The sequence below is a fragment of the Protopterus annectens genome, chromosome 1.part0 (genome assembly GCF_019279795.1).
Source record: "Protopterus annectens isolate FY-2018-M chromosome 1.part0, PAN1.0, whole genome shotgun sequence".
Lineage (NCBI taxonomy): Eukaryota > Metazoa > Chordata > Ceratodontiformes > Protopteridae > Protopterus > Protopterus annectens.
The window spans coordinates 1,341,943-1,367,637 of NC_056725.1; the positions used below are offsets into that span (position 1 = coordinate 1,341,943).

The 25,695-nt window shown below is 41.1% G+C and overlaps 1 long non-coding RNA gene across 1 annotated transcript in view; it reads left to right on the forward strand.

Moving 5' to 3' along the window:
- Nucleotides 1-25,695, forward strand: part of LOC122801187 — a 270,025-nt gene that overhangs the window by 35,782 nt on the left and 208,548 nt on the right. The gene's annotated exons all lie outside the window — the stretch shown is intronic.

Genomic DNA, 25,695 nt, shown 5'->3' on the forward strand with positions numbered 1-25,695 from the left:
TGATTTCAGATGATCCCCGTAGGACAGATGGTGAAGACCTTGAATTTTCCTTGTGAGGAAACTTTGTGATTTCTCCAGTTGCTGCAGGTGCTTGCAAAAGTACATACCAAAAGGGGGCATTGTACTCAATTATTGGCCTGATGAGGGGAAGAGTACAGGGAGGTGATAGCTTCTTTTTTCTGGAGGCAATGTCCTTACTTATGAGATGAGCAATATAGAATGCCCTTCTTACCACTGTGGAGAAATGGTGGTCAAAGGTAAGGTTGCTGTCAACCCATGTGCCTAGGTCTCTCACCACTGAGTGTGTACTTAGGGTATTGTTATTGATGTGGTAGTTAGCAGGAACATCATTCTTACTGAAAGGAATGATAATGCATTTTTTGTGTTGAGTTTAAGGCCATGACTTTAGCACCAATCATTTGTTTGTGTAAGACCCTCTTGTAGGATGCTGACATAATTTGGAGATTCTATGATTGCTTCCAGTTTGCAGTCATCAGCAAACTTTGTCAGCCACGCACCTTTAGTTTTTGCTTGTACTTCAGAAAAGTAGATTCCAAGCAGTAGAGGTCCCAGGACTGATCCTGTGGAACACCATTGGTTACAGGTCTGCTGTTGGAGGTGGATTCCCCTGGTTTGACTATATGAGTTCGATCAGTGAGCCATTTAGCGATTCATCTAACAATATAAGGGTTGATGCCTAGTTGGGTGAGTTTGTCAATCATGCCTGAGTGGGGGATAGTGTCAAACACCTTGGCTAAGTCCAGGTAAGCTGTATGCACAGATTTCCCCTTCATCCAGCACCTTGGTGATTGTCCTGAAGAAGTCCACCAGGTTTAACAGGCATGATCTCCCTTTGACAAATCCAAACTGAATAGGGTCAAGTGTTTGGAGATTACCTATATCTTTATGATAAGGTCCATGATGATTCACTCCATGGCCTTGCAGATAAGGCTAGTCAGGCTAACAGGTCTATAGTTCCCAGGGTCAGTGGAAGCACCACCTTTGTGCAAGGGGATAACAGTGATGGTTTTCCATTCAGCTGGTATGAAGCAGGTGCTTAGACTATGATTGAAAAGAGTACCCGATGGTGTTGCTAATTCATGTTGGAACCCATGTAGGGTGCAGCCTGGGATGTTATCAGGTCCCAGAGATGCTGTGTTTTTGGCCTAAGACAGGGCATTTACAGCATGCTCTTTAGAGATACAAAGTAGGGGACGGGTGGTAGGGATGTCATGGGTTACATGTGGTGGGGACAGGGGAGTGTTTTTCATAGAACATAGCAGTCAACAGGTTAGCTATGTCCACTGGCTCAGTACATGTGGTACCATTAACTACCAGTTCAGCACAAATATGGGCCTTTCATTTTAGGTTACGGATGTAACTATAGAATGCCTTGTGGTTGTCCTTTGTTGAAGAAGCTAATTTGAGCTCATAGTTTGCTTTGAAGGACTTCACAAGAAGTCTTATTTGCTTGTTTAAGCTGAGGAGGGAGTGTTTCCAGTTTAGGAGGGCTCACTTCTCTTACTCTTAGACAGCAATTTCTTCCTGTTATTGTAAAGCCTGTTAATAGCAGTTGTCCACCAGGCAGGTTTGCTCTTCCTTGAGGAGCTTGTTTTGGTTCCATCAGGCATGGCCATTTCAATGCAGGTATACAGGTGTTCATATAAAGCACTGGTGTAGAACTCAGCATAGTTGCCAGTTCCATCCACAGATCTTTCTGTCATTGCTCTGCATTTCTTCCAGCAGTTTGAGGTACCTTCCCCTGTATTGCTTTAAGAGTTACACACTGCACTCGTGATGTGGTCTGACCAAGGGCACTGTGGATTAGCTATCTGCTTATTGAGTCTCTTCCTATAAAAAGACACCCTGATATTCTATTTGCTGTTGCTGATGCCCTTTTACTCTCATCCAGTAGTCTAATCCAGATGTGATTAACACCCCAGGTTCTTCTCTTTCTCCTTTGCCATCAGTTTCACTTCACCTAAGCTGATACTCCATACCAAGGTATGCACTAAGTGCAGTGATGTGCATTTGTTTTTAATAAACCTTAACTGCTACATTTCTGACCACTTAGTCAGCCTTTCCAAATTATTCCCTAGACCCTTCCCACATCTTTCACTGCTGTATCTTTGTATCATCATTAAAGAGGTTGGTCATGTTCTCTATTCCCTCAGATATGTGTCAGACAAATACATTGTAGAGTACCGGTCCCAAAGCAGACCTTGTGGTACTCCCTTGGTCACTTTCCCAATTCCTGACAAAGCCACTCTCATCACCACCCTCTGTATCCTGCAAGTCAGCCATCTAACTATCCAGTTTCTCAGTCTTGCTCCCACCCTTAGCTCTTCTGGTTTTCCTGTCAATGTCCTGTGTGTAACAAGAGTCAAATATTTTGCTGAAATGTACTTTGACCATATCTACTCCCTTGTCATGTTCATCAATACTCTCATCATACAGCAGGATCAGGTTTGACTGACAGCTCCGTCTCTCCATATATTGATGATGGCTGATGTCATGGGCATTGTTGTCCTTTAAAAATGGTACTTGCCTTCTCCACAAGATTCTCTGCATGACTTTCCATGTGGCTTCTGTTAGGTTAACTGACCTGAATTTCCTCAGAATTTTCTTGCTTCTCCAACCTACTGCACATTTACCACATGTGCTGTCCTCCAGTCTTCAGTCACTTCTGCACTAGCCAGTTGTCTCTTGAAGGTCTCCATCAGGAGCTCTAAGAACACACTAGCCAGATTTCTGGGGACACTGGATGGTAGCCAATTCCCCCTCCACTGCTTCCATCTCTACCCTGGTGTCTGCCTGCTGTCCTTCCCATTCTGTCCTGCCTTCCTTTCAGCATGGTTCTCCTCCATTTTGTTTTGTGAAGTCCAGTAATCAAGATATTTGTTCAGTATGTTTTCCCCCAATCTGACTTCCATCTTTATTCAGATTGGCTAGGTCTGCCCCTCCATTTCCCTTTTCTGTATGTACCTAAACAACGGTACTCCAACTTGATCCATTCTGACAACTGTAGTCCAGTTTTTGAATTTGCTTTGCTCACCATATTTGCTGGCTTTCTGCTAGCTTTCTTGCACTGAGCTCCACCACCTCTTTTTCCTCTCATTTACACCACTTATGGGCCCTAGTTTCTGCCCAAAATGTTAGCCTCAGATTGCTTTGCATGACATCAGTCTTGTCTTTTTTTTTTGCATTTTTATTAACAACATTCTAATGATCATTTATCAACAGCAATCTAATGAGTATGTCCATGAATGTCAGTAGATTTAGATACTGATTCTGAAGGCTGAATTTTTAAAGGTTTACTTCTGATCTGTTTTTATTGAAATGGATTTTGATTCATTTAAGAGAATGACATTGTTACTGCATTGAGAATCAACTCTAAAAATGATTTTGTTGCTAATTACAGAGGTCACAGTCAGGAGCATACTTTTTAAAACGTATATGGAATGGTGCAACATTGCTAATGCTGCCTTAATCTTGTCTGATATCTGCTGGAAGCACTGTTGAAGATATGTTTTTTTTTTCAATAATCCGTCTTTTATTGTTTTTCAATAACATAACTACACACTATAAATATATACAATATATACATGATTGCTTCCAAAAGTTACATAAACATTATATATTAATGCAAATTATTAAAAAAGAAATACAACATGAAAAAGTCCACAATCTGTATTATTGTTACGATCTATGTCAAATCTAAGATTGAATCATTCTTATAAATATGTGTCCTGAGTAATAGTGGATAAGAACCTCTAGGCCAACACAATATTGAAGATTTGCTCCCATATTTTTATATTATTTATGCTTTTCTTATGGTCATTGATTAACAATTTGAAGATATGTTTTGATTTCTCTTTCTTCTTTAGGTTTGACAGCATTGTTTATTTTAGTCTGTATTGATAAGATACTTTTGGCTTCTGCTTTGTAACACCCTGGCATTAATGTTCCTCAAGGGCTATAATTTTCTGATGTTTTACTTGTAAGACTCTGCCTTTGCTGTGTATGCTATATAGTATATTATTTGTCTGCCAGATTTGTTTTATTAGTGCTTGTACTATAAAATTAGAAATGAGTGCACACACATCTCTTTTATTTGCTCTACTTTGATCCTCTTTGCATGCAGAAGGAATGGAGCTAGATTTAAAAAGAATTGTGGTCTCACTAATTGGAAGCGTTCCCAATGCTGTAAAAAGGTATTTTAAATAATGAGTTTTTGACTTTGTTGATTTTTTTTCTTCAACCTGTGAAAGTGATTTTAACAAGGAGATCTGTACAGCAATCTGTCACAGACTATTAGAAGATATCAGCAATACAATGACTTTGAAATTGAATAGAAATGTGCAAAATGTATGTTTGTAGGTTCATATGTATATACTAGGCTAATTAACACTAGGGCCTTTGTAAGCCTAGCAGTCCAATCCACCTCAGTTGTGTCCCTATGTATCAGTGGCATTTATTGGGGGGGTATGTTGGGGAGTTTCTATAGGTTATGTGGGGGGTGTTAGTTTGGGCTTTGCAGTCTGCCTCTGTCTATCAGAGACAAGGGGGCCAGAGCCAGGTTTAATTTCTGATTTCCCATCCATTAGTCAAGGTTACACTTTAATAGGGTTAAGGATGGATTCTGCTTCATATGGATGGGGAGCCTGTTCCATAGTATGGGGATCTTTTGAGACAGCTATATCTGTCTCACCATGTATTATTCGTCACAAGCAAAATTTAGATCTAGTGGTTCTGATGCTGTTTATTTTGTGGATATGTGAAAGGTCCATCAGAACCGAGTCTGAGGATGCCTGTTATACAAATATATCTCCTGTCAGAAACCTGCAGGAGAGTGAGTATAGACACAGGACAGTATGCTACATATAAAGAAAACATAGCATCAGTAATAGTATGATTTATTTTTCTTATAACCAGTAATATAAATGGATGCTCATAAAGTATCATTATTAAATACCCTTTCACCTGCATGATGGTTGGAGGGAATTCATAGATTAGTACTAGGCTAACTGCCTTTTGGGCCATTTTAAGCCTAGCCAATTACCCCATGTGAGAATCAAACCCCACACTTTGTGTCTGTAAGGTAAACAGCTTAACCATTATGTCAAACTCCCAGGGAAGTAATATCTCTTTGTACTCTAAAGAGTGGATCTGTTATACCAGGCTAGATTCTGCTCCTCCTTTCAACCCCTGTTGGAACTACCTCATAGTTACTCATCTGGTCTTTGTCCAGTGATTACTATACCATATGCACACCATTTACACCTGGTATGCTGATGGTGAAACACTGAGGCAAAAGCAAACATGTAGGAATCAAGTGAGGTACTGGTTCAATAGGTTCTGTAAAGAAAGCAGGTGAGCAAAAGTAATGCATTTGTTTTGGACCATGGTTGCACCTCCCTTGTGATTTGACTAAGGACATGACTCCTGCCACTATCTTCACAAGTGTGTCTTGATAAGGTGTATGCTAAACTTGTAAGTAATTTACAATAAATGTTTTATTTACTTATTCTTCTCAGATCTAGTCTGAAAATGCATGCTGGAAGTTACTAGTCTAGTAGATGAGTGGCAGATTCCTTCAGTTAAATTAGGCAATCCCTTTAAGCAGTAATAGTTTAAAGAATAGATAGTACTACTTAATTGTACACAAAATATGGAAGTAAAACCAAAATAGTGCTGCATTCCATTTCTCTTTAAACTTTTTTGATATCATATATTATTTTGGTCAGATTAATTTGTAACATCTTAGACTGCATCTTAGAACTTCTTAGAAGCATGGAGGTGTTTAGGTGAAATGGCAGTGGAGTTTTTAACCAGATTGTTTAATGAAATCTTGGAAAGTGAGAGGATGTCTGAGGAATGGAGAGAAAGTGTTTTGGTACCGATTTGTAAGAATAAGGGTGATGTGCAGAGCTGTAGTAACTACAGAGGGATTAAATTGATCAGTCACAGCATGAAGTTATGGGAAAGAGTAGTGGAAGCTAGGTTAAGAAGGGAGTTGATGATTAGTGATCAGCAGTATGGTTTCATGCCGGGAAAGAGCACTACAGATGCGATGTTTGCTCTGAGAGTGTTGATGGAGAAGTACAGAGAAGGTCAGAAGGAGTTGCATTGGGTTTTTGTAGACTTAGAGAAAGCATATGACAGGGTGCCTAGAGAGGAGTTGTGGTATTGTATGAGGAAGTCAGGAGTGTCAGAAAAGTATGTAAGAGTGGTATAGGATATGTATGAGGGTAGTGTGACAGCGGTGAGGTCTGCAGTGGGAGTGATGGATGCGTTTAAGGTGGAGGTGGGGTTACATCAAGGATCAGCTCTGAGCCCTTTCTTATTTGCAATGGTGATATACAGGTTGACAAACGAGATCAGACAGGAGTCCCCGTGGACTATGATGTTTGCAGATGACATTGTGATCTGTAGTGAGAGTAGGGAGCAGGTGGAAGAGACCCTGGAGAGATGGAGATATGCTCTAGAGAGAAGAGGAATGAAGGTCAGCAGGATTAAGACAGAATATATGTGTGTGAATGAGAGGGAGGATAGAGGAATGGTGAGGATGCAAGGAGTAGAGGTGGCGAAGGCGGATGAGTTGAAATACTTGGGATCAATAGTTCAGAGTAATGGTGAGTGTGGAAGAGAGGTAAAGAAGAGAGTACAGGCAGGATGGAGTGGGTGGAGAAGAGCGTCAGGAGTGATTTGTGACAGAGTACCAGTAAGAGTGAAAGGGAAGGTCTACAAGAGGGTAGTGAGACCAGCTATGTTATATGGGTTGGAGACAGTGGCATTGACATAAAGGCAGGAGTTTGAGCTGGATGTGGCAGAGTTAAAGATGTAGATTGTCACTGGGTGTGATGAGGGTGGACAGGATTAGGAATAAGTATATTAGAGGGTCAGCCCAGGTTGGAAGGTTTGGAGACAAAGCCAGGGAGGCAAGATTATTGGGGAAAAGATGCTAAGGATGAAGCTACCAGGTAACAGGAAAAGAGGAGGTTTATGGATGTGGTGAGAGAGGACATGTAGGTGGTTGGTGTGACAGAGCAAGATGCAGAGGACAGGAAGAAATGGAAACAGATGATCCACTGTGACGACCCCTAATGGGAACAGCCGAAAGAAGATGATTAGACTGTTGAACATAAAGAGGAAACTGTGATAGAGGAAACATTTATCTTCCTTTTTTGGGTTTAACGTGAAATCCCTTCTAAAGTTCTTCAGCAAATTTTCAACTCGTCTTACTTAGATGTTTTTACTTAATTCATTTCTTTTGTACAGATGAGAGAATGTTACTGTTTGTATATGTTAAGGGATCATGATTTAATTGTGAGAATACTGTTCTGTAAATAGTTGTATTTTCATGAGCTGGGTTTATACAAAATAATGAAAAAAGTAAAATAGATTAAATTAAAGAAACCGGCGACATTAAAATAATGCAGGATAAATTACCAAAATGTAGTACTAAAGGGTCTAATGAAGTCTAAGTAAACATTCAGCTGTAGGAATAGTCGTCAAGTATTGCTAATCGGGTAGTGCTCTAAAGAATAAACTTCTCCATAAGTACTTTGGTATAAAGCAGCAACCACACTTGGGATGATAAATAAAAACATGAATTCTTCTTAATATAAATCAAAAGTCAAGTCAAAGTAAACTTTATTATTGATCAGATATACACAGCAGTGCAGGCTGAATGAAATTACATTGCTTTGGTCTCAGTGCAAGATATAACAATGAACACACAGTTTAAATGACAGTAAGACAAATGCACATACAGTAATAACTAAAATATTAACAACACAATGAATTACCACAATTGGAGAGGGAGGCATAAGACAGTATTATACTAGTGGGTATTGCAAGACTATGACTTCACATTGTGATTGCTTAGAATATTGCACTTCATCAGTTGTAGTAGGATATATTCTGATGTTCATATTGCACATGTATGGAGTGGTGACTCACTCCTCACTACTGCACATTCAGGAAGTAATAGGATAGGAAATCAGGCTATCAGGTTATTGAAACCATTTGCCAGAGTGATTACTATAGCTGATAATTCATAGCAAGTGGCATATTGATCTGATTACTCACTGGCATGCCTGACATTCATGTTCAGCAGCCTTATGGATAGAGGCAAGATGCTGCTGTTCATTCTAGATGTTGTGCAGTGTAAGCTGCGATACCGCCTGCCCGAGGAAAGGAGGAAGTACATGCCATGGGCAGGGTGCATGAGATCGTTGATTATCTTCCTAGCCCTTCCCACACACAGAGTCTTGTGCAGATCATCCATGGATGGCAGCAAGGAACTAATTACTTTTTCTGCTGTCCTCACTACCCTCAAGAGAACCTTGCAGTCAGATGCTTTGCAGTTACCATACCAAATTATGATGTTATTTGAGAGGGTGCTGTCAATGGTCCTCATGTAGAAGGCTTTGAGGATGGACTGAGATAGGTTTGCCTTCCTCAGTTTCCGTAGGAAGTGCTGACGTTGTTGTGCCTTCTTCAATGTGTGGCTAATATGAGTCGACCAGGATAGGTCATCTGAGATCTGCACCCCCAGGAGCTTGGTGTTTTTTTTCTCTTTCCACTGCTACCCCCTTAATTTCCAGAGGTTAATACATCTCCTGAGTCCTCCTGAAGTCCACTATTAATTTTTTGGTCTTGCTTACATTTAAGGCCAGATTGTTGCTGTTGCACCAGTCTACCAGATGCTCCACTTCATACCTGTAGGCTGTTTCCTCACCATTTCCGACAAGACCTATGACAGTGATATCATTCGTGAACTTGAAGATTTTGTTGGATTCATGCTTGGCCATGCCGTCGTGCATCAACAAGGTGAACAGCAGAGTACTCAGGATGCAGCCCTGAGGGACACCTGTGTTCAATGTAATACTGATTGAACTGTTATTTCCCACACATACTTTTTGGGGTCTGTTGATGAGAAAGTCCAGTATCCAGTTACATGGGGAGGGGGTGATGATACCCAGCTGGATCAGCTTTGATATCAGATCCTGGGGGATAGCAGTGTTAAAGGTGGAACTAAAATTGACGAACAGCATTCTGACATAGCAATTCTTGTTCTCTAGATGTGCCAAGGATTCATGAAGTGCTATAGTTATTGCATCAGCTGTGCAGCTTATATATATGTAAGCAAACTGTAATGTATCCAGTGTTAAAGGTAGGCTTGAAGAGATATGGTTCTGGATCAGCCACTCAAAATACTTCATTACTATTGATGTAAGAGCAACTGGCCAGTAATCATTTAGGCTTGTTGGTTGGGATTTTTGGGTAAGGGAATGATTGTCGTATTTTTGAAGCAACTGGGTACAATGGCTAGTTGCAGGGATGTGTTGAATATATCTGTTAGTACAGTGGACAGTTGGGTAGCACAGTCTCTTAGAACCCTTCCCATAATATTATCAGAACCAACTGATTTTCTTGGGTTCACTCGCCTCCGGGTCTTCAGAATATCACGTTTTTAGACATAGCACCTCCTCACCCTGTTCAATAGAGGGTTATGTGACACAGTCTTGTTGTCCACAGCAAATCTGCTGAAGTAGGTGTTTAGTTTGTTCAGAAATCCTGTGTTATATATAAATATAAATCAATAGGATCAACTCACAGATTGACATATCTAAGAAGGAAAATATTTTACATGCTGCATTAAATACAAGAGTAAAAGATGTGCTTTGAGGCAAAGTAACCCTTTCAGTAGTACATGATCAACTCTGTTTAGGGAATTTGGATGCAGTGTCATTTTTTTGGTGAACTGACTGGTTCTAAATTGAGTAACCTGCATAGGAGGCACATGTTTATAGGTTCATACTGGGCTATCTGCCCTAGGGCATTTATAAGCCTAGCCAGAATGTGTTTGGCTTTCGCCACCCATTTTAAATTTATTTTGCTATGCCCTTTTTCGAGGTTAGTATACTGTGCCTCTGTCTAACAGTGACACAGAAGTGATACCCAGGGTAAACCTACGATCTCCCATCCACTCATCAAGATTCCTTTTGAAGAGAGTCAATGAAGGACTCTGCCTAACCTGGACTGGGATTTTATTCCAGAGTGAAGGGAGCCTCTGGGTTATGAATCTATCCCTCCAGCATGTCCTATTTATTTCAGTGCTGAGGTTCAAGTCTCTCGAGCGCGTAGCTCGATGGGATTTGGATTTTCTGAGGTGCAGCATGTCCATTAATTCCGGGTTGGACATTGCTTTATACGTCAGGCACAAATCGCCTCTGAACAGGCGGTATGCCACTGAGTAGAGCTGGAGTTTCTTTAACCGGGCAGCATATGGCATCTGTTTGAGCCCTTTGATCCTCTTGGTGAGGTACTTTTGGGGGTCTTTCCAGTTGCTGCAGGTGTCTGGTAAGGTACATCTCAAAAGGGCCATTGTACTTAATTATGGGCCTGATGTGGGATGAGTAAAGAGGCACGATGACCTCCCCTGATCTAGATGTGAATCCCTTCATGATTAGGTGGGCTATATAAAATGTTTTTCTAACCACTTTGGCCACGTGGTTGTCAAATGAGAGATTGCTATCAACTTGGGTCCCCAGGTCCCTAATTAGTTCTTCTGTACTTAATGGATTACCACCTATGTGGTAATTTGTGGGCACTTTGTTTTTGCCAAAGAGGATGACTATACACTTTTTGGCATTTAGCTTGAGGCCATGGCTCTGGCACCAGTTGTCTGTTTCTATGAGGCCCTTTTGGAGGATGCTTGTGTCGGCTGGAGAGTCGATTATGGCGCCCAGTTTGCAGTCATCTGCGAACTTGGTCAGCCACAGTCCTTCCGTGTTGGCCTGTATCTCCGAGAAATATATACCGAACAAGAGAGGTCCCAGGACTGAGCCTTGTGGGACACCACTTGTAACTGGTTTGGAGTCTGACATGGCTCCAGCAATTCTAACCATGTGGGTTCTGTCCTTGAGCCAGTTTGCAATCCATCTAGTGACACAGGGGTTTATATTTAAGCTGGTGAGCTTATCTATAGTGCCTGAGTGGGGTATTGTATCGTTAAACTGGGTAGGTAAAGCCCATATTACACATGGACATGAATACCTGTTTTTACTGGTGACCTAGCTATATGAATCTATTTTTAAATGCTTTCTTCTTTAGAGCGACACATTGTACAGACGGAAGTCATTGGTCTGATATGTTATAGTGTGCTATCACACAAAACAAGAAAAAGTGAGTAAAATGGATGAAAGTAAAGAAGGAGCACTTGCCAATACTCTCTTGCTCCCCTCCCTCTTGTATGGGACCCTCATCCTCACTAACCTCCACATGACTCTCAAAAACAAGTTGCAATCATGCTACTACAAAACAGCTAAACTTGTAACTGGCTTATCTTATCGCACACATCACTGTTATGTCCTCAGTTAATTAAACTGGCTTGATTTCCCCCACCTTCTCAGTTATGTAGAACTAATTCAAGCATACAAAATATATAATCCTGACAGTTGCCCAGCATTAAAACTTATCCTACAGCTGTATAACCCATCCAGAAATCTCTGCTCCACTATAAACAGCTTTTAGAAGTATTTAAACCTAACAAAAGAGCTGGTCAAAGCCTCTTCTCCTTTACCATTGTAAAACTGTGGAATACCGTGCCCTCAAATATCACTATCTTAGACTCCTTTAAACCTTCAAACTCACTCTAAAAAATCACTTTCTTAACACTCACACCTGTCCTTGCTCCTTTCCCAAAGACTAACATACTCTACTCTTATCTCTTAACTACCTGTTTTACATCCTTCCAGCTACCTCGTCACCTCCCCTCATTTTCCACACTCTCCCCAACCCACCACCTAGTATCTCCCAGTCTCTTACCCTAACTCACTACCTAGTATCTTCATATTTCTTCTTTATTCCAAGTTCTACATCTCAAACTATATAAACTCATACTCGCATACCTACCCTCTTATCATTTCTCTCTCAACACTACTATCTTTAACCATCACACTCCCTCTGTCTCAGTAATCCTACACTTAAACATTTCACTCACTAAATCATGCAAAACTAATTCCAAGTTATACCTAGAATGACTTCATTCACCTTCTTATAATTCTACCTTGTATCCTAGACAGACTTGACCTTAAACTGTTGTTCTATTTACAGATTAAGCTGCGTTATGTCTATAACTGTATATAATAATGTATTAAAGTTAAACTGCATTTTTCTGTAATAGAATGTAATGGGAACACACAACTTTAAATTGTCAAAATGTCTGTACTCTGTGTGGAGCTTTTCTCCTTGGGCCACTGCTGAAAATGGGTTTCTGACCCAGTCAGACTTTCCCTGTCAACAAATGTCAATAAATAAATAAATAAGAAAAGTGGTCCAAAAGGAATGGTATACATGACTGAGGACAATGTATTTTAGACCATCAAGTTTTTAATAGCTAGTAAAATTGGACTTCTCCAGATCAAATGAAAGCATCAACAAATGTGAGCTGATAAATAAGCTACTTAACATGCTTTCAACAAAAATGTATTTTTAATAAAGATTTTGGATGGGATTCACAAATATGTATTTTAGTGTATAAATCAGTGTAAGTCTTTTCTGCTATTTTGTGCCCTGCAGTAGTATTGCTCATGGGGAGATGTCATTTAAAAATGTTTCATGACCAGTTCAGTTCTAAAACACAAAGCATTGTGGGAGCAAGTCAGGATAAGTGTAGGGTGCTGTACTCAAAGTTACTGAGTGGAATGTAAAGTGTAGCCCACCATCTTAAATGTGCTTCTTGGAATGAAGTGCTAATTACTAATGTATACATACGTTAATCATACTGCAACCATACCCAGCCTTAGGCATAGGCCAACAAGGAGGCCGAATAGGGCGCCACTGTAGCAGGGGCATTTTTTCAGTATTTATTTGGTGTAGATAGACCAGGATGCGGGCACCAGGTGATGTGGTGGGGGCGCTGTGGAGCCCTTTTGCCTAGGGCATCAGTTGAACTAAGGCTGCTCCTGACTGCAACCAATGCACAGCTTTTGTATACTTCTGTATTCTTCCTTTCCGTTACAGAATCTGGGTATATTTATTTGTGATGTTCATTGGAGAGCTCATATTCTGCCTCTCGGTAGTCATCTTGGGATTAATGCTTCTGTTTTGCTTCTGATGAGAAAAGAAGCACAGGTACATTGTTTCCTGGAGACTGCTGATTACTAGAAAGCCTGATAACTGCTTCATAAGTGCCAGATTGGAATTTCTGCTACTGTTTTGCTCATGGTGAGAGAAAGAGCAAAGGCATTGATTACTGACTGTCTGTGACTGGGCAGTTAGTGTCAGTGAGGGACCTTCCTAATTGGTTTTGCAGCTATTCAAGGCATCTAACAGCAAAAGGTTACAGCAAGTCTACAGATGCCGGCATCATCTGGGAAGAGACTGTTGATCACCAAAGAGTCTCTGGCCTGCTTCTAATATTGGGCTTATTGTTAATGTTTTGCTACTGGTGAGAGAAGAAGCAAAGGGACATTGCATCCTAGCAGTGTGTTGTTGCTGTGGTGGGACCACCATTAGTAGTACCTAGGTTGTAGCCAATTAGGTGAATCCTCGCTATTCATCATACTTGACAAAGCTAATTATTTCTTTTTAGTAAGTATTGCTTGATTACTGTCTAACCTAACTCCAGAATTTCTCCCTAAATACTTAATTCATAAATAGTCATGTTCGACTATAGTAGTAGTTTTCCCTCAAGTGTTTGATAGTGCCCTGTATAGATGCAGGCACTTTGAGTTGACATTTTTCCTGTAAAAGCACCTTTTGAATTTTACAAATTCCTAGCTGCATACAGGGCAACTAGTTTGCACAGTGACAAGCACTGCCTTAAGAGTTGCAAACCAGATACTCCTAACTTTACTCTATCTTCTCACTGCAACTATCTAATCAATAAAAAGGGCCTGCCATGGGTATGAACTTTCTGACAATTTCCATTATTAACTTGGTGGATATGGGCATCCAGAGGCAATGTAGTCATTGCATCATGCTTGCTGACAACCAGCTAATTGTCAAACAAACTGATAAGGTATGTGAGAGATGTACACACTAGTGCAAAACTCTCACATAAAAGCATTCCTAATGTCAGTCAGGTTGTCAGTAGTACACAAACTACACCCATCACACAGAGCACAAAGCAGACACATAGACCCATATATGCTGAGGCACCTAAACCCCAAAGTCCTCCTAGATGAAGTACCGTTAGCTGCCCTGAATGCACTCTTACAAAACAACAGCCACATCTCATGGAGTCTCTACTTCTAAGCCCATAAGGCAAGCCAATACACAGTCCAACATTCTGGTCATTGGAGAGACTGTTGTGAGACACACTGATGCCCCTCTCACCAAGCTGAGTCAGTTGCTTATCAAGCACCAGGATCCACCATATTATGCATGTACTCAGGTCATTGGACCACAAGTACCATTGTGACTCAGTCATAATCTGCATGGGTGTAAATGACCTGAGACACAACTCCCTAGGCTTTATAAAGAGAGACACCATGGAGCTCTTGGAATATTTGTCCCAGACAAGTATGAGCCTAGCATTGAGCAGCATTCTATTCTCTCCAAGGACGATGCTACAATACGAACAGAAGATGACTTAGCTATCCTCACCCTAGTGTATGCTGACATTTGTGCAACCCCTGAGACACGGTTTAAAGCTGTGGAAAGCACCCTAGCACTGCAAGGCTATAGTGCCTTATACGTATTTAGTCCAGCTAGTAGACAAGCAATGACTAAATGTGGAGGTGCCTCAATTAACATAAAAATAAATGAACCTCAAAGCTGGTCAAACAAGACGATGCACTTGAGCTTCTACTTGTTCAAATCACCGTAGGCAAAATCCATACCATTTCCTTGCAAGCTACAGGGCCCCTTATATGACAAACCCATAACACATATTTAAGCTTACTGGAAACACTCACTATCCAACCCAATACCATATTCATGGGAGATTTTAATTACCCCACTATTAACTGGGAATTAAATACAGCACCAAACATGCAGTCACAGAGATTCTTGCAGTTTGTAAACAAAAACTCCCTGGACCAGATTGTCAGTACATCTACCAGAGTAATAGACATACTGGATCTGGTCCTTACTAATATGGGCGGGAGCTGCACACACCCTGATGTAATGTCCTCTCTGGTAGGGTCAGAGCACAAAATGGTCTCCACTCAAGTAAAATTAAAACCTGGAACCCCAGCTAGCCCTGGAAAGTTCAGGAGCTACTCTAAGGATGACTTCCTATTATTAAGTGATAACCTGGCAAAATTTCAAGCCCCCCCCCTAAACCCTGAGAACACTGTTGCCTATGCAGAACTGTTCAGAGAAACCCTATACAAGGATGCTAAAAGCTGGATAGAGTCAGCTGTACCCACCAGGAATAAGTACAGAACTAACTCAAAAAACAAGCCACCTTGGTAGAATTACAAGATCAATAGGGTCTATAACAGAAGTAAGAAAATCATGGCAAAAATTAGAGTATAGCACCCAGCAGGATAAAAGTGCTCTCATTAAGTTAAACAAGCAACTCGAGAACAAAAGTCTACCAAACCAAATTTGACAAAGGCAACCACAAGGCGTTCCACAACTTCAAAGTCATTACACAACTGTGTGCAGAGCTCATTGTTAATGGAGCCACCTATACTGAGCCAGAGCATATAGCAAACCTACTGACAGACAAATTCAGCTGTAACATTACTCCTGTCTCACCCAACCTACTGTCAGGAAATACCATTAAATATAACTCCCCCTAATAACAATAGGCAACAGGTCCTCAGTTTTCTCTCTCTAAGGCCAAGAACACTGCATCAATGGCCCAGACAATATTTCAGACTACCTTCTAAATAGTATGAAACATGGCCTAATAGGCAGTCTGGAATCACTATTTAAATGTAGCCTCCAAACAGGTTTCATACCTCATGAATGGAAAACAGCAACAATCATCCCTTTGCATGAAGGTGAGCCATCTACAGACCCTGGAAACTACCTACAGTCCCATAAGTCTCACTAGTCTCATGTGCAAAGCCATGTAAAGAATTATCATAGAAATGATCAACGATGATGTAGGAATCCTTCAGACACTGGTCCCAACCCAGTTTGGTTTCATCAAGGCCAGGTCATGCCTAAGCAACTTGGTGGACTTCTTTGAGAAGATCACTGAAGCAATAGATGAGGGAAAAAATGTTCACATTGCCTACCTTGACCTGGCCAAAGTATTTGACACAGTACTGTACTCAAGCATTGCTGCCAAACTCAGGAGGTTAGCTATAAAACAGTATGTCACCCAGTGGATAGACAGCTGGATCACAGATAGGACCCAGGAGGTTAGAAATGGGAAGTCTATCTCTACAAAGAGGCCATTCACTAGTGCAGGCCTCAGCCATCAGTCCTGGGATTACTCCTTTTTGGCATCTACTTCTCTGCAGGCAAGGACAAATGCTGACTGGCCAAATTTGCAGATGATTGCAAATTAGGAGCAGTCATAGAATTCCCCACTGACACTAATGCTCTCCAAGAAGGGCTGATACAGACAAATAACTGGTGTCAGAACCATGGACTAAAACTAAATGCCAAGAAATGCATAATAGTATCCTTTGGGAAGTCAGCCACCCAAGACGGCTATCATATTGGTAACACACCTTTAAGAGATGAGACAGTAGTTCGGAACCTGGGGGTGCACACAGACAGTATTCTAGCCTTTAACCATCATATGTCTAAGGTAGTGAGGAAATCATTCTATGTTGTGCAACTTTTAAACAAAGGTGTTTCATCTAGGTCCAAGGAGGTCATTGTTCCAATGTATTCGTCATTTATCAGACCTATCACTGAGTAAAATTCCCCCTTGGTATGTACCCCAGGCACATCCAACAACTGGAATGTCCACAGAGGTTCCTCACTAAAAGAATGTTGTTGTGTCTTTCGGCTTTTCCCGGTTAGGGGTCACCACAGCAGAACTCCGGTCCGCTAATGATTGGCAGTAGATTTTTACGTGCCGAGTTGCCAGCTCTGACGCACAAGCTTCAACGAAGGTACGTCCATTCATGCATGTCTCCACACAGAAGATGCTCTAGCTGAGAATTGAACAGGACAACATCGTACTGTGAGGCAACAATGCTACCGCAGCACCACCACCACAGTTCTTCCTCACTAAAAGAATACAGGGCATAAATAACACGTACTATACAGCCTGCCTCAAAGCCCTATCCCTGTACTGGCATACATGGTATCGTCGGACCCAACTCGGATGGAACAACTGCACATCCACAAGACAAACAGCACCAGAATTACCCATTCTTGCCTGTGATATAAATAGGATCTGCTGACAGGTATGTATCCTAGAGACTTCCACTTCTCTGGAACAGGCTTCCCTTCTGTGCGAAGCAGAGTTCCTCCCTAACCCAATTCAAGTGTAACTTTGGACAATTGGCTGGGTAACAGGAAATTCATTCCTTGTTTGGCGCCTATGCCTCTAATGGACACAAGCTGTAAATGGTACATCTCCCAGGACCCTCTTTGTAAATGTTTCATCTCCCAAGCCCCTGTTCACATTTACCAAGGGTACCAGAACTTGTCAGAGATTTGGGATGCATGGCTAGTCTTAAAAATGCCCCGGTGCTTGTTAGTCTAGTACACATCTATGAACCTATGGAAAAAAAACAGAACATTGAAAATACTAAAAATTTTAACAGTAGACAAGATCAAGAGATTTGCCTGTTAATACAAGAAAATGTGTATTTCAAAGTGATCACTAGATTTCTGATAAACCAGTAACTTTAGTAAACCACTTACTAGTTAATGACACAATGTTTAACAACTGAACTGTGTACTTCAAATCTAAATTTGTAGTAGGAAAATGGTTACATCTATGGTACAAAAATCAGTGAGTAATGTGTTATTTTTTCAGATGTGGGAAAAGAGATGATTCTTGGCTGGGGTGCCTTCTGTGCAGAGTCTGCATGTCCTCCCTTTGTTCGCATGGTTTCCTCTGGGTGCACTGGTTTTCTCCCATATTCCCAAAGACATGCTGAAGGTGGGTTGGACACTCAGAATTGTCCCAAAGTGTGTGTGTGTGCCTTCTGAGGAAGGTTGGGCACCAGGCTGGCAACTCGACATCGTAAAATTCTGCTGCCACTCATTCTGTGGACCAATTATCCACTGTGACAACCCCTAACAGAAGCAGCCGAAATGAGAAGAAGGGGGAGGGGAAGAGAGGTGACAATGCTAAGTTTTTGCTACTAATACTGACGAGAATGCTAGTGCTAGAAAAATGAAACTGAAATACATGCTAGAAATTAGGTTGATCCCATGGAGTGTGTCAAGACTATGGCTAAAATAACTGAGTCAGCATTATGTTACAACTAAGATGATAGAGGGAAGGGTAGCCCAAATCCTGATAGACCCAGTCTCTTTTACCATGGTTACTCCCAACAGTGGTCCTCTGGTATTTAAGCATAATACTAGTAACAACCAGAAAGAACCGAAAATTAGAGGTAACATGTACTCATGATGATAAAAAAGAAAATCCAGTGACTTATACATATTAAAGCAGTTCTAGGAAAATTGTTACATCCTGTGGCCATAATCCCTGATTTGACTTGTAATATTAGGAAGTAGTTTCCTGTGTTTTAAAGCACTGTGCAAAATGTGAGAGGAGGGGAATCCATAGACACAGTATGGCACAGCAGAGCAGTAGTTTAATACCCCCATTGAGTGTAAGAACAGAGGACAGCAAGATAGTGACTCTATTACAGACGTCCAAGAGCTACAGCAGGAGCTAGAATGTGGTGGTGGTTAGATAGTGAAAAGGATCCTGTCTGTTGTCAGAAAGATGTCTCGACGATACAGCAATAGAAACTCAAACCTGCAGGAGATATCAGTATAGGGACTAATAATGAAATGATAGAAAACCCTGAAGTAAGAATCAGGCAGAGTGACAGACATACAAGAAGCATTAGGTCAGAGACTGAGAAAAAAACAGAAGACCACCACCTATGTGAAGATTCTGAGAACAAACTTAACAAAGTGAATGCTAAAAGTAAGTTAGACAGTGACTGCAGAGTTCTGAGACTATTTTTGTTTGTATCAAGAAGAAAACTCAAGTAAATGCAGACTCTAAGCAACAAATGTTAGTAAGGAAAAAAAACATTTTTTTTTTCATCTTATCTTTAAGCATCCCTGTGACTAGCACTTGCTCTAATACCTGCTGGAAAGCACTAAGAATCCTTAAACTGATACCAGCACTCAACTCTCCTTATTAATAAGGAGAAATTAATCGTAGGCAGTAAACGGCCTATAATTGCAAGGTACCTTGCTAAGGTAAGGGAAAACAGCTCCTGTAATTTTCAAAAAAAGTACCAAACCAGGCATGTCCAAGGGTCAGCTTCCAGTGATTTCTCCTGTCCACCTGGTGAATCTGGGCATACTGGGGCAATGCGGCAATTGCCTCGTGTACACAGACAACCCTCTCCTCCTACCACCCAACACTACAACCTGTGAGAGATGCACTTACATAGCCAAACTGGAAGCAAAGCTCTCTCCACCCAAGATTGTGCTAGACAGTCAAGAGGAGAAGGTTAACACCCACACTACACCTCAAGCAACACATAGCCCTTCTAAACTCACACCAGCAACACTAAATCCACATATGCGGAGGCCCTTAACTGTAACCTGCCCAAGCAACAAGGACCTCCGAAGCTGAAACGCAAACAAACACCAATCACAACCAAAGTGTCACATAGCTCACAACGCCAGTATGCCACCCAGCAACAGCCCCTAAGGCAAGACAACGTACCTAACACTTTAGTCATAGGTGACTTTATAGTCAGGCACACTGATGTCCCACTCACCAGGCTGAATAAGGAGAAAATTACAGTCAGCTGCCTGTCGGGTGCCAGGATCCACCACATAGCGCATGCACTCAAGTCACTCCACAACAAGTACAAATATGACTCTGTCATTGTCCATGTTGGAGTGAATGACTTGAGACGTACCTCCCTGGACTACATGAAAAGAGACAGGGAAGAGCTCTCGGATCATGTGGCCCAGGCAGGTATGACCCTAGCCCCGAGTAGCATCCTGCCTTCGCCCAGAATGATACCACAGTATAAGGACAAAATGATTGACTTCAACAATTGGCTAAGCTTCTGGTGTCATTCTAAGGGGATCCAGCATCTGTCTGCTTGGGATGACATGATCGACCACGATGCTTTGCCAGAGATGGTCTGCACCTGTTGCCCCTGAGATTCAGGTTACTGGCTAAGGCTCTTGCCACCCCTATAGTGCTTTTTTTAGGCGAAGTTCAAAGGACAAAATCACCACCGTAACAGGTACAAGCATGCAAAATCTGAAGGTAATGCTACTCAGTGCTAGAAGTCTAAACCTTAAAATGCACACTCTCGAGGCACTCCTAAAAATGGAGAACATCGATATCTGTTCAGTAACTGAGATCTGGTTCAAGGCTCCAGAGAGCACTCCTGCAATATTAGGCTACAACTCTTACCACACTTTTCAGCCACCAAACCAGGATCGAAACCCTAAAGGTGGAGGAGTGTCCTTATTCACAAAAGATATTCACACCACCAGGCTAGTTGCCCAATACAATGCATCTGAAATTCTGCAGGTGCAACTAACACTAGGTTAAGACTGCAATCCAAATTGTAGCTTGCTACAGATCCCCCACCATGCCTCAAGATTCTCCTTACACCTTTCTAAACATACTAGAAAATATTAAGATACAACCAAACACCCTAATACTGGGTGATTTAAACTACCCTGCCATTAACTGGGAAAACTACTCGTGTACCAACACCTTTGCCCAATGGTTCTTGGAATTCATAAATTCCAATGCCCTGGATCAACTAATCCATAGTCCCACCAGGGGCTCCAATATCCTAGACCTGGTAATTACCAACATGGGAAATCGATGCTCTGCACCTATGGTCACCCCCTCGTTGGTCAGGTCAGTCCATAAGCTAATCATCCTTAATATCCACATCCCACCCCCACTCCCCAGTAAGGAAACCTCCATTAAAAAACTTCTGCAAAGCCAACTTCATGCTACTCAAGTCAGAAGTGACAAACTTCATGACACCCATGCAGACGGGAAATGAACGTTCGACTGCCGAGTCCTACAATAAGGCACTGTACGAGCACATCCACTCATGCATGAATCGTGCCATCTCAAATAGAACCAAGATGCTCTCCTCCAAAAAAAGGAAGCCAATCTGGTAGTCCCCTGCCATAAACAAACTTTACAACAAAAAGGAAGAAACTGTTGCAGAAAAGAGGAAAATCCCACGATGCAAAAAATTCCCTTACCAGCCTCAGTAAGAAGCTGAGATCCCTCGTAAAATCCTCCAAAGCTAGTTACAAAAATAAAATTGCCAAAGATTCCAAAGACAACCACAAGGCATTCTATAACTATGTCAAGAATCTAAATGGCAATGCTCATATCTGCTCTGAGCTACAACAGAATGGCATTAAATATACTGATCCCAAGGATATTGCCAGTACCCTGGCAGATCGATTCAGTGCCAACCTCCCCTCCCTCTCACCCCCTAAATGGCCCATCTCAATACCGGAAGATTGCCAAATTCCAGTAATAATGGCCACACAGGTAAAAAACGCACTCTCCAAAGCTAAGAATACAGCATTCATGGGACCAGATGACATCCCGCGCTGTGTACTACATGAACTACAAAATGAACTGGCACCTCACCTAAGTGTCATGTTTAATCATACCCTCACCTCAGGCTTCGTGCCCACTGAGTGGCACACAGCTAAAGTTATCCCACACCACAAGGGGGGATCCACCTTGGATCCTGGGAACTACTGCCCCATCAGTCTGATGAGCCTGATCTGCAAGGCCATGGAATGTATCATCATGGAACTTATAAATAAAGATATTGGCAACCTTCAAACACTGAACCCCACCCAGTTTGGGTTTATGAAGGGTCGATCTTGTCTCTTGAACCTGACTGACTTCTTCAAATCAGTCTCCGGAGCTGTGGATGAGGGTAAGGCAGTCCACACAGCCTATCTGGACCTTGCCAAGGCCTTTGACACCATTCCCCACTCTGGAATCATAGATAAATGTACTAAGCTGGGCATTAATCCCTACATCACTCGATTAGTTGCCAGCTGGCTTACTGACAAAACCCACACTGTAAAAGTAGCCAACTCCAAATCCATCTCCAGACAAGTGACAAGTGGAGTACCTCAGAGTTCAGTCCTGGGACCGCTCTTGTTTGTCATCTATTTCTCTGAAGTACAGGCCAACACTAAGGGACTCTGGCTAACAAAGTTTGCAGATGACTGCAAACTGGGAGCCATTATTGAATCCCCAAATGATGTGGATACTCTACAAAAGGGCCTTACAGAAACAGATGCTTGGTGCCAGAGCCATGGGCTCATGCTCAATGCCAAGAAATGTATGGTTATCCCCTTTGGGAAAAAACATGTACCCATGAATTACCACATAGGTGGCAGTACACTAAACACCGAAAGTGTGATAAGAGACTTGGGGACACAGGTGGACAGTGGTCTCACCATCAATAACCACATTGCCACAACAGTCAGGAAATCCTTCTATGTGACACACCTCATCACTAAGGGATTTTCATCCAGAAAAAAGGAGGTCATTGTTCCACTGTACTCATCCCTCATTAGACCCATTATAAAATACAACGCCCCATTTGGTATGTGCCTCTCAAGACATCTGCAGCAATTGGAAAGGTCGCAGAAATACCTCACTAAAGGAATCACAGGCCTAAAGCAGATGCCCTGTGTTGACCGCCTTAAAAAACTCCAGCTATACTCTGCCGCATATCATCTACTCAGAGGTAATCTCTGCTTAACATACAAGGCCATGTCAAACCCAGAGCTGTTGGACATGTTACACTTAAAGAAATCCCAATCCTTCAGAGCCACACACTCCAGGGATCTAAACCTTGTCATCACAATAAACAAAACATGCTGGAGGGATAGGTTCCTGACCTAGAGAATCCCCAGAGTCTGGAACAGACTGCCATACATGTCAAGCAGAGCGCCTCCTTGGCCCTCTTCAAAAGGAACCTTGACAATTGGATGGGAGAAAGGAAATTCACCCCAGGGATCATGTCAGTCGCCCTGCTAGACAGGGGACCAGGGAAGTAAATAGTGTGGGAAGAAATAGCCAGGGAATTGTTATGGCTAGGCTTGTATAGGCCCTAGGGCTGATAGCCTAGTACCAACCTATGAACCTAAAAATTGTGACTAATTCTGTTCTGTTCTGTAGTGCTCTTTACAGAGGGAGAGCAGCAGAGAAAAAAGGCAAAATTAGAGAGAGTGATGTCCACTTAGACTAATACTGGGGGAGAGCAATCTAAAAGTAAAGAGAGCAGTCAAGAAGCATATACAAATATAGTTAGTCAAACAGAAGGTGATTTTTGTTTAGAATTACACTTTATATGGGAAAACATTGAAGAACTGCAGTGCCAGTGTTTTATATATTCCTCTAATATCCAACTTATTTTAAGGACCTCTGAGTATATCTGAGAAGAGTTTTTCTCTTCAAGGTTGTTGGAGGCCATATATTGAATCAGCAACATATACTGATTTGCTTACCACTGAGTCTCTTGTCCAAAACAATATTCTCCTCTCTCCTTTTTTTACTTTAATTTCTCACAGATTTTTCTTAGTTAACATCCTTAAGAAATGCTCTTTGGCTAGGCTATATATTTAAACCAGCACTTCCAGCAAATATCAGTTTCCCTTCTGTTAGAGCTCCAGCTAACATGTTTCTCAGATGAAAGCCATCTTAGAAGTTCACCATGTTGATATTTTTAAACTAAAACACTAAAACACTAATTAATGTTTAAATACATTATCTGATGAATATAATTTGGTAGTTTATTACAGGCATCAGCTACTCTGTATGAGAATTAATTAATACAGCTGTCATTCTTTAAATATATTTATTTATCCTTTTTAATTAATTTGTTCTTTATTGACCAAGTAAGTCCCACTAGGCTAGTAGCCATTTTTCAGGAGACATCTGATATGGTATTTATACAACTATTAAGAGGAATTTGGCCAGGGCATTGGGAAACTTTCCCTACACTTTTCAATACGTGCCATGTGACCGTTTACATCCAAATGAGCTATCACTAACTCAAGTATATAGGACCTTGGTTTAGCATCTCAGCTGAACAACAACACACTCAGGAGTGCAGCACTGCCTTTATGCAGCACTCCAGTCTTAACCATCAATCTATCTGGTGTGTGAATAGAATCCACAGTCTTCTACACCAAAGGTGAGTATCCTACCTGTTGTGCGATTGGCACCTTAGAAGTCTGCTATGTTGATATTTTTAAATCTAAAATTCCAATTCATGTTTAAATACATAGCATGAGTAAGTGTTGGTAACACTTACATATATACAGATATTTCAGATATGGGCAATAATGCCATTCTAGTCTGTTTCTATACCCAAACAGTCATCCCCATAATAACTGTCCAAGTTCTTAAAAATATCTAAACTAGTGGGAACAGGTCTTCTGATGATTCTTTACTACTCTCCAATAGTCAAAAACATCTCCAGAGGAAGTTGTCTGTAACAGTAATATAAACACTGTGTGAGTTTAATCTTTCATAATAACTTAAATGCTCAAATGCATGGGTGCCCTTGGTACATTTCTGATGTACTTTTTCCAATTTACCCATGCTAGTTTTTGTATAAGGTTTCCATATTATTGTTATATTATAATCTAGTTTGTGATTATTGCAACTTACAATTATTTCATCATTTCTGGCTTCCTAGGGTTTGTAAATGTTTTTGTACTTCCAGCATTTTGAACTATCAAAGCTGCGTCTACCAATATACCCAGGTCCTTAAATGAATCCACAATTTCAGTCATTATATGTTGTATTAAATAATCAGCCTTCAATTTATGTCTCCCAAATCTCATATGCTTTGTTGTGTTTTTTTTTTCCAGAAACACAAGTCTTTATTCAATTCAGCATTACAAAGTCAACATAAGATTTTAAGTCATCATTATATTTTATACATTTCTGACATTGATAATGCCTTTGCTTATTGAATGACTGAATGTTCCTTTGTCTTTTCAGGTGCAAACATATCAACACATCTTGTACTAATGTTTTGTTAGTAAGGAAACAAACAGCAAACTTAAGACATCATAACCTGATTTATAGATGTGCAGTTCAAATAAATGAGTCAAGATAAATTAACAACAAAAAAATACATATACACTCAAACCTATGTAAAAAGGATACAATTCAGTTTCTTCAGTAACTAGATGGTAATCAATCAGTATCATCATAAAAATAAATTGGCCTTTATATATCCAAGTCCAGACGATTTTACCAATATACTTAATAGCCTTTAACCACTTTCGGCAGAGAAAAAATTAATTAGAAAAGGGATACAGGATTATTACTTAAATTAATTGCTACAAAAGCATACAGAAAACAGATTAACAACAATGAACAACTATTTAGACCCCCTCTCACACAGCTATAGAAGTGAATGGTTTCAAATTGGTCATTTAAGTGCACAGTCCCTTTGCTCTCATCATCCCAGCCAACCAAATCCATTTTCTAACCTCTTTCCTCCCCCTTCCCCCAAAACAACTACCACTCAATCAGAACAATCAGGTCATGCAAAACTGTTTTTCTGTCCT